Genomic DNA, 10,046 nt, shown 5'->3' on the forward strand with positions numbered 1-10,046 from the left:
CATATCATGTCATCATGCGCATTGCATTTTCATACGTGTTCATCTCATGCATCCGAGCATTTTTCCCCGTTGTCCGTTTTGCATTCCGGCGCTTCGTTCTCCTCCGGTGGTCATTTCTAGCTTTCTTTCGTGTGTGGGGATTAAACATTTCTGGATTGGACCGAGACTTGCCAAGCGGCCTTGGTTTACTACCGGTAGACCGCCTGTCAAGTTTCGTATCATTTGGACTTCGTTTGATACTCCAACGGTTAGCCGAGGGACCGAAAAGGCCTCGTGTGTGTTGCAGCCCAACACCCCTTCAATTTGGCCCAAAACCCACCAAACTCTGCTCCATCATCTAGATCGTTCGATCACGATCGCGTGGCCGAAAACCGCACCTCATTTGGACTCTCCTAGCTCCCCCTATGCCTATATATACACCCCTCCGTTTTCGGATTTTCTTCCTCCCCGAAACCCTAAAAACTGCAGCTCCGCGCGCCGGACATTGTCCGTCCGGGCCGGACACACCGCCGCCGCCACTCCCACGCCGCCACATGGCACAGCCGCCGCGCCGCCGCCGCGGCCCGCCCAGGCCCGAGGCGGGCCCTCTCCCGCGCCTCACCGGGCCGCCCCGCGCGCCGGCCGCTGCCGCCTCGCCCGCCGCCGCCTTGCCCGCCGCGCGCGCCGGCCGCTGCCGCCTCGCCCGCCGCCGCCTCGCCCGCCGTCCGCCGCCGCCTCGCCCGCGGGTCCCCGCCGCCGCCGCCGCCGCCGGGCAGCGCGCCGCCCCGAGCCGGCGAGCTCCTCCGCCTCCTCCCGACCTCGCCCTCGCCGGATCCGGCGCCCCCAACCCCGGCCGCCGCTGTCCTCGGCTACTCCGGCGACTCCTCCGGCTGGTGAACCTCGGGCTCAGTGCGCCCAGATCTGGATCGGGGTTGCTACAGTAAACCCTAATTCGGGGTAGTTTTTTTTTGCTAAGTCCCAGAATTTTTAGTTCATATGCCTATGTTCGCGGCTCCGTAACTTTGCATCCGTAGCTCCGATTCATGCATATAGCATATCAGAATGTTCATCTCAGAGAGTACATCATTTCATTACATTGCATCATTTTCATTTGAGCTCATCTTGATGCCCGAAATGCTGTTAGAAGAGGGCTTCGTGAGTTAATTGTCAGATCTGCTAGTTCATCTTAGACTTTTGTCATTTTTGCCATGATTGTTGTGTGCACGATATGCCTATGAGTCCTTCATATGTTTTGTTAAGGATTTTGTCTTCTTTCCAGAGGTGCAACCCATGCATTTTTGTGATGTGTGTGGTGACTTGTGCAAGCTTGCAAAGTGAGGCACCCGGTAAATCTGTTTTCAGGGACTTAGTAGTTTCACTAAGTCTGGGATTATTTAGTTCATGATGCCATATGTTCATGCTATTTCCTAGTGATCCGTGCCTCTTTTGAGGATGATCAGTAAAGGCGTTTTGTTAATCTTGTTATGCTCTATCCATCCATGTCTTTGTTTGCAATTATGGAGCACCGTAGCTTGAGTCAATCGAGCTCTACTTTTGCTTCATTGTGAATCTGGCCAGATCGTCAACTTGTTTGCGATTTTGCCGATGTTATTGTAGTTGATCCGTGCATGCTATGCCATTGTTCTTGCCATGTCTAGCTTGTATTTTGTGCCTTATTAAGGGATGTATGCTTGTCTTGCCATGACTTGCACCGTGGTGAGTGCATCGAGCTCGTAAACATGCCTTCGTGAGTTATTTTTTCAGCATGTCCCAGTTTTCACTGTCTGAAAACTGATTATGTTTTTGCTATGTTCGTGTGCTTGTTAGTATATTTTGGGATCCCTTTTGGCTCAAGGTCCCTAAGGGACTTTTGTTAAGCTTGTTGAGTAGCTCCATGCCATGTCTTTCTTTGTCATGTTCATGTCCTGTAGCATGTTGTTTTGTTGCTCCGAAGAGGGCTATATGATCTGAAATTCCAGACAAGTGTTAATTTCACTAAGTCTGAGATCTGTTTTACCATTTGTGTTTTTGCCATGCTTGTTTGAACCTCCTAATGGATGATTTGGCCGTAGCTCAGTGCTATACTTTTGTTAAGCATCTTGTGTGCATCCCTGCCATGTATTTTGATGTCATGTTTGGGTGCTGTAGCCTGTTCATCTTGTTGCATTTAGATGCCTACTTGCTGTAAATCGCAAACCGGTGTCATTTTTGAATCGCTTGCCATTTCCAAACCGTAACTCCGATTCCGGCGTTCTTTATATCGTTTTCAAGCGATTTAATCTCATCTTTCCAGTGGCACCCTTGGAATTCCAAGTTGAGGCCAGCTTCATGCATTTCCTGTCATATCTTGCATTTTGCATCCCGCATCGCATCCCGCATAGCATATCATCGTTGCATCGTCTTGTTTGATCCTTGCACGTGGTTGATTGTATCCTTGTTGCTTGTTTGTCTTGTTTGGGGTAGAGCCGGGAGACGAGTTCGCTACCGAGGAGCCCGTTGAGTTTGCTTGTGAGGATCCAGTCAACTCTGACAACTGTGCAGGCAAGATGATCATATCCTCAAAATCACTACTATCTTTGCTATGCTAGTTTGCTCGCTCTTTTGCTATGCCATTGCTACGATGCCTACCACTTGCTTGCAAGCCTCCCAAATTGCCATGTCAAACCTCTAACCCACCATTGTCCTAGCAAACCATTGATTGGCTATGTTACCGCTTTGCTCAGCCCCTCTTATAGCGTTGCTAGTTGCAGGTGAAGTTTGGAGGCCGTTCCTTGTTGGAACATTTATTTACTTGTTGGGATATCATTATATCGCTATGTTATCTTAATGCATCTATATACTTGGTAAAGGGTGGAAGGCTCGGCCTCTCGCCTAGTGTTTTTTTCCACTCTTGCCGCCCTAGTTTCCGTCATATCGGTGTTATGTTCCCGGATTGTTGCGTTCCTTACGCGGTTGGGTTATAATGGGAACCCCTTGATATTTCGCCTTGATTAAAGCTTTTCCAGCAATGCCCAACATTGGTCTTACCATTCGCCACCTAGCCTTTTCTTTCCCTTGGGTTCTGCAGACTCAAGGGTCATCTTATTTTACCCCCCCGGGCCAGTGCTCCTCTGAGTGTTGGTCCAACCGAGCGATGTCCGTGGCTACCAGGGGCAACTCTGGGCTGGCCTACCCGACGTCTTGCTCATCTGAGTGTGCCTTGAGAAAGAGATATGTGCAGCTCCTATCGGGATTTGTCGGCACATTCGGGCGGTGTTGCTGGTCTTGTTTTAACCCGTCGAAGTGTCTTGAGTTACCGAGATACCGAGTCTGATCAGAACGTCTTGGGAGGAGGTCTATTCCTTCGTTGACCGTGAGAGCTTGTCATGGGCTAAGTTGGGACTCCCCTGCAGGGATTTGAACTTTCGAAAGCCGTGCCCGTGGTTATGGGCAGATAGGAATTTGTTAATGTCCAGTTGTAGATAACTTGAACCTTAATTAATTAAAATGTATCAACCGAGTGTGTTACCGTGATGGCCTCTTCTTGGCGGAGTCCGGGAAGTGGACACGGTGTTGGAGTAATGTTTGCGCAGGTTGTTCTCTAGTTTCTCGCTCGTGCTTTGCCTCCTCTTCTCGCTCTCCTTTGCGAATAAGTTAGCCACCATACTTGCTAGTCGCTTGCCGCAGCTCCACTCATATTTTACCTTGCCTTACCTATAAGCTTGAATAGTCTTGATCGTGAGGGTGCGAGATTGCTGAGTCCCCATGGCTCACAGATTACTATTACACCAGATGCAGGGCCCGATGATTCCGCTCTAGGAGACGTGTATGAGCTCAAGTGGGAGTTCGACGAAGACTCTCAACGATACTATGTTTCCTTTCCCGATGATCAGCAGTGGTGCCCAGTTGGGGATGATTGGGACCGTTGTCGCATGTTGGGTTCTCTTTATTTTGGCGCCGTAGTCGGGCCATGAGTGTTTTGGATGATGTAATGTTAATTTATGCACTTGATTGACGTGGCGAGTGTAAGCCAACTATGTTATCTCCCTTTTTATTATCTTATTACATGGGATGTTGTGAAGATTGCCTAACTTGCGACATATACCTTCAATGCGATTATGTCCCTAAGTCGTGCCTCGACACGTGGGAGCTATAGTCGCATCGAGGGTGTTACACAGCCCGACATGATAAGACATAAATGCCCCTCAATGATATGACCGTTAGGTGGGTAGATATTTTGGGACAGCTGGCGCATAGCACAGCAACGGTCGGATTTTGAGTATCAAATTCCTCAGGGCTATCATGTTCCTCACCGTGTAGGCAATCCGCACTAGCGAATTCCTAACTCATCAGTTAGAACAAATTCCTCAGAGACCAGAAGAACTTTGTCTCTATAACTGAAGAATATGACTGAACTGTATGAGATTTCCAATGGCTTCACTCGAAGGGATTGGTAGGTGTAGGATTTGAGTTGAGCATCACATGGGAATTTTTCCTTAGTATTTCCTCGACCCCCTTTAATAGTACGGTGTTTCCTATGACTCAAGAAAGAGAAAATGAAACTATGAAAACAAAAGTCTTCATGCTCCATGTTCCTCAAATGAATACCAAGTCTTCAGGATTACACCAATTTCTTCACTTACAAAGTCTTCAGAAATCCAAAGTCTTCAATCAAAGAACTTCATTTTTAGGGGTCGACTTTCTCTGTAAATATCAAACTCCTCATAGACTTATAGACCTGTGTACACCCACAAACGCATCAGTCCCTTAACCTATAAGTCTTCAATACAACAAAATCACTAAGGGGCACTAGATGCACTTACAATCTCCCCCTTATTGGTGATTCATGACAATATAGGTTAAGTTTTCAACGGGGATAAACATATGAAGTGTAAATACTGGAATTGAGGAATTTGATTGCAAGATATAGAAGAACTCCCCCTGAAGATGTGCATAGTGAGGAACTTTCTTTTGAAGCAATGCACACTTTGAAGAGTAGAATCATGGAGATCTCCCCCTATATCTTGTAATTCATACACGCATTTAACATATAATATGAAGAATTTGAAATGCATGATGAAATATGGTGACTGATGTAATTCAGCATGCATGCATTAGCATTAATGAGGAATAAGCATGCAGGAAAACACAGCAAAAGTATCCGACCACCATAGAGTTTAAGATTACAACTCGATCCAGCAAAGTCTTCAAAAGAACGAGAGTTGTAACTTAGAAAAAAATCACCCATATAGGTAGACCCGTTTGAAGACTAACTCAAATTTCTCCCCCTTTGTCATCGAATGACCAAAAGGATCGAAAAATGAGGACTAACGCCCCTGAAGAATATCAAGTTGATGGAGGAGCGCTAGCGTTGTTGGGGTCGTTTGTCATTGTAGGGCCTGCCGAAGTGTCGTCCAAGTCTTCATACTCGTCGGTTTCACACGATGAAGACTATGAGCTAGTCACCAAAGAAGGAACCTTGACCTTCTTGAATTTCTTCGGTGGAGGTGCAGACCAGTCAAAATCTTCCTTGAGACCCATTTTCTTCAGATCTTCTTCACCATACAGATGTGATAGGACAACCCAGGTGCGACCAAAAACTTCATGGAGGTAGTAATGGTTTTTCTTCACTGTATTATGTGTAGCAGTCATGTTGTGAAGAATAGAACCAAACTGACGCTTAAACCATTTATGGCTTTGATCCACCTTTTGGTGAAGACTAAGAAGCAGCTCACATCCAGTCATCACACATGGAGCTGTGGCTTGAGGAGTAGACTTGGGTGCATTTGCAGCAGAATCATGAGTGGCAGAGTCGTCATTGGTGGAGTAAGATGCAGCTTTGTGAAACTGACCATCCAATGGACGAATGCCTTCATCAATGACCAGAGGTGCCTTGCCCTTTTCATTAGCTGAGGTATAAGTCTGCTTGAGGACTTTAATCGGGGGCAGGTAGCTGAGGTGATTCTGAAAATCAGCCTGGTAGTTGAGTGAAGACCTTGTTCTGAGGAATATCATAATCCAAGGAGCATAAGGCTTCAACTCAAACGGAGAGAGTGCAACATTTGCCAGAGTCCTCATGAAGAAATCATAATAATTGATAGGAATGCTATGAATGATGTTGAATAGCAGATTCTTCATGATGCCAACTATTTCCTCATCAGATGAGTCGTGGCCTTTGATGGGACTCATTGTCCTCGTCAGAATGCGATAGACTGTTCTGGGTACATAGAGTAAGTCCTTTATGAGGAATTTGGTCCTTGGGGCTTGACCGGGCTTCAGAGGCTTCATTAACACTTGCATGTAATGAGTAGTGAGTTCAGGTTCTTGGTATAGGCAGCGAGCTCCTTCACTGGATGGACTAATGGGCAGGGCGTGAAGCAATTCAGAGGCCGGTGCCTTATAATGAGTATTATCGGTCATTCAGTACAAGACCCAGGTGTTGATGTCTTCAGGATCACTGGTGATGTGCAGTGTCGCATAGAACTGAAGAATGAGCTCTTCATTCCAATCAACAATGTCAGAGTAAAAGTTGAGGAGGCCTGCGTCATGAAGCACACTGAGCACAGGAGTGAAACAAGGCAATGATTCCATGTCCACATGAGGAATATGCTCATGATAGAAGATTTTGTCCTTGTTGAAGAGTAGTGAAGAATAGAAATTGGCCTGGCTGGTAGTCCAGAAGCGCTTCCGCCTAAGACGAGCAGAGTCATAAGGATTGTAGTCAGTGAAGAATACATGCTCGCCAATGAAGTCATCAGCCTTGAATTTTTGCTTCTTCGAGAAGGGATCCTTTGGCTTGGGGTGAGGAGTGTCAGTCAATTGCATCACAACCTCAGGGATCTCGATCTCAGGTTCCACAGGCTTATGAATTTCAGGTACTTCTTCAGTGGCAGCCTGGGACTTCAATTCTTCATTTACATTTTCATTAACACTAGTGGCTGGAATTTCTTCATGGATGGACGGAGTTGCACGAGGTTCTTCAAATCCCATTTGTACTTCAGTAGCTACCGGGGACTGAGGAATTTGTTGAAGAGGTGTGAACATAGGAGAGTTGGGGTGCTGAATTTCCCAAAAGTTATCATTCATCACAGGAGTAGTGCTTCCAATGTCCACATCTGCACCTTCTTCTTCAACGCCGGCCTCTTCAGTAGTAAACCGAGGCATGGGCGAGGAGATAATTGGTGTTGAAGGGATTGCATCCACTTCAATTTCTTCATCAAGCTGTTCTGACAAAGCAGCTGAGGGAATGTCATCGTCTGATTCACTTGGAATCACATATTCTTCATCAAAAGGAACAAGGTCCTTTGATGTCATGGTTGAGATAGGAACTGCATCAATTGGGTTGTCAAATGAGCTAGTCAATGGCTTCATCTTCTTCGGGGCTGAAGAATCTGATGAAGTTGATGCCGTCCTTTTCTTCATAGCTGCACGCTCTGCAGCCTTGGTCTTCTTCACATCTGATGCAGATGGAAGGATCGGAGTTGGTGTAGGCGCAGAAGGAGCAGAGGAATTTGGTTGAATTTCTTTAGGCGCAACTGATGCAGTTGCCCTGACGTCTTCACTTTCTTCAGGCACAACACTAGTGGTTGCCCTAGCAGTTTCTTCAGTGGTTGGAATGCAGTCATCAGCCCTGGAATTAGCATTTTCTTCAGCAGTCCGAGTGTCATCAACGGTGCTGGCATTTTCTTCAGTGGGCTGAGCAGATGCTTCAGCCTGAGGATTTTCTTGTTGCGTTGGGGCTGCAACAGTGGAAGTGAACTTTTCAGTCAATTTCACAAACCTGACTTTGGCTCCAAGCCAGTCAACACGGTATGTGTCAAATTCATCATTGATTTTCTTGATATCTGATTTAATTGTGACAAGTTCTTCAGTTGTCATAGAGACAACGTTCTTCTTCAGGAAGCGCTCCTTCTTGTACTGCGCTTTCTTGATCTGCATGGCCTTCTCAAACTTCCATTTTTCTTCCTGAATGAAGTGAGTCAACATATGACTTTGGCCAGGAGTCAGCTTGAAATCAGGCATAGGAGTATTGGGGTCCTTTTTCCATATATCAGTGTACTCAAGGATCAACTTTGGATCCAAAAGCAGAGGCACACTTGTGCCCTTGGCTCTAGCGGCTTTGACTTGCCTATCTCTGATGATTTCTGCAAGTTCATCATCATTAGCTTCGTCTTCATCGGACGACACTTGGAAGGCGACTTGCCTCTTATGAGGACTTGGGCGAGAACCTCGTCCAGCAGTGGCCTTTTTCTTCAGCAGAGAGGGGCCTGTTGAGGAATTTGGTGCAGCTGAGGAACTAGCAGAAGCTCCTGAGGCAATAGAGATGCCTGTCGTCCTTTGGCACGTGGCGAGATGCGCAGGTGCTGAGGATTTGGTCGGAGAAGCTGAGGACTTTGGAGCGGGAGTAGCATGAGGAGTTGGCCGTGAGGGCTTTGAAGAGTCTGGACGTGAGGGCATTGCTGAGGAACTTGGCCGTGAGGGCATTGAGGGTGAAGCACTTGGCTTGTGAGCAGGCTTCTTTGGCATGGCCTTCTTTGGCTTGCTTGCAGAGGCCTCAGCAGTGGCAGCAGCAGCAAAATCTTCATTAAATTTCCTCACTGCTTCCTTAGCTACTTTGGCTAGCTTGGCCTGGCGCTTGGCCCATTCATCAGGATAATCCTCACCGTGCTTAAGGCTGGTGGGATCTGCTTCTTGGCCAGGTGCCAATGGAGGTCTTGGGCATGGAGGATTGAGAGCGAATTTCTTCATGTACTTGGGAGTAACATACCTATACTCCCTCCACTCTCTTGCCCATCTCCTCTCAATCTTTTGAATGCACACCTTGCGCTGATTTTTGTCCTCCTCAGGGGGTGTGCAGTACCCAGCATAAATATCATCAGGGATTTCAAACGCTGTGTTGACCTCATGCCTCTTTCCTCCTTTCTGTGGCTTCTTTCCATCAACCATTTTCTTCAGATGAGGACTTTGAACAATGGAATTCTCTGAAGGTGTATGCAACTTTTCTTCGAGGAACGCTGCAAATGAGTTAAGTTGATGAGAATCTAGTGATTCAGCAGCTGACATGAATACCTGTGAACAGAGTATAGTTGCGAGGAATACGGAGAGGTCATATGCGTTCTCAGAAGTTTTTCAAAAAGAACAAGTTTGAGGAATTTGAACAGATGTGTCTTGAAGAATTTCACTAAGCGTTCTTTGTCTTAGGTTCCAGAGTTGTATAGATCGAAAATCCACACAATTGAGGAATCTTGAAGAAAAATATAGCTTAGAGAAATGAATCAAGAACAGATGACATGTGAGGTGTTCAGTGTGTGACGAATTTGAAGAATAAACACCTTTGAAGATTTTGTAGAAATTTGTCGAATCAAGGAGGGTAGTTAAAGTAGCTTTTAATTACCCTGGACGAAGAACACGACGAACTGAGAGGTGTAGATGTGAGGTTCGTCAGTTCAGATCTTCCACGCCCTAACTTGGTAGAGGAAGACAACTACGACGACGGCGGAGTGAAGAAATCCGTAGCCGGTGCGAGTATGACGGCGACGAGGTCGAGGAAGTGAAGCTCTTCCTCACCGACGACGATGAAGTAGCGGAGGCGCTAGGGTTTGAGAAGCTCGAGCTGGAGTGAGAACGAGCGGAGTAAAAGTGAAGTGAGGAAGGGAAGGGGTATTTATAGCCACGGTGAAAAAACTGTTCGCCCGAAGAAATTGGACGAATGTGCCCCTGACCCTTCTCATTCGCTTGACATGTGTCACCCACATACTGAGAAGTGGAGATCGTGGGTGAATAGATAAGTGTTGTCGTGGGATGTGGAACGGTTTGAGCGGCAAAGCCGAAAATTTAGATAGGATAAGTTAAAAGTTCCATTCGCAAATTCTTCAGCTGACAAGGACACAGTGAAGATTTTGAACGAGTTTCAAATAGAACGCACATGAAGAATTTGTGAATAGATTGGGTTGAGTATAGCATAGAAGGGGAAGGGTCCGATCACATTCACATAGCAGAAAAGGCAATACGAAGAAATAGCTATAAGTGAATGCTGTAGAGGACATAAACTCATATACATATACACACACACATACATAAACACTATT

The sequence above is a fragment of the Triticum urartu genome, chromosome 2A, assembly GCF_056163025.1.
Source record: "Triticum urartu cultivar PI428250 chromosome 2A, HENAU_Tu73, whole genome shotgun sequence".
Classification (NCBI taxonomy): Eukaryota; Viridiplantae; Streptophyta; class Magnoliopsida; order Poales; family Poaceae; genus Triticum; species Triticum urartu.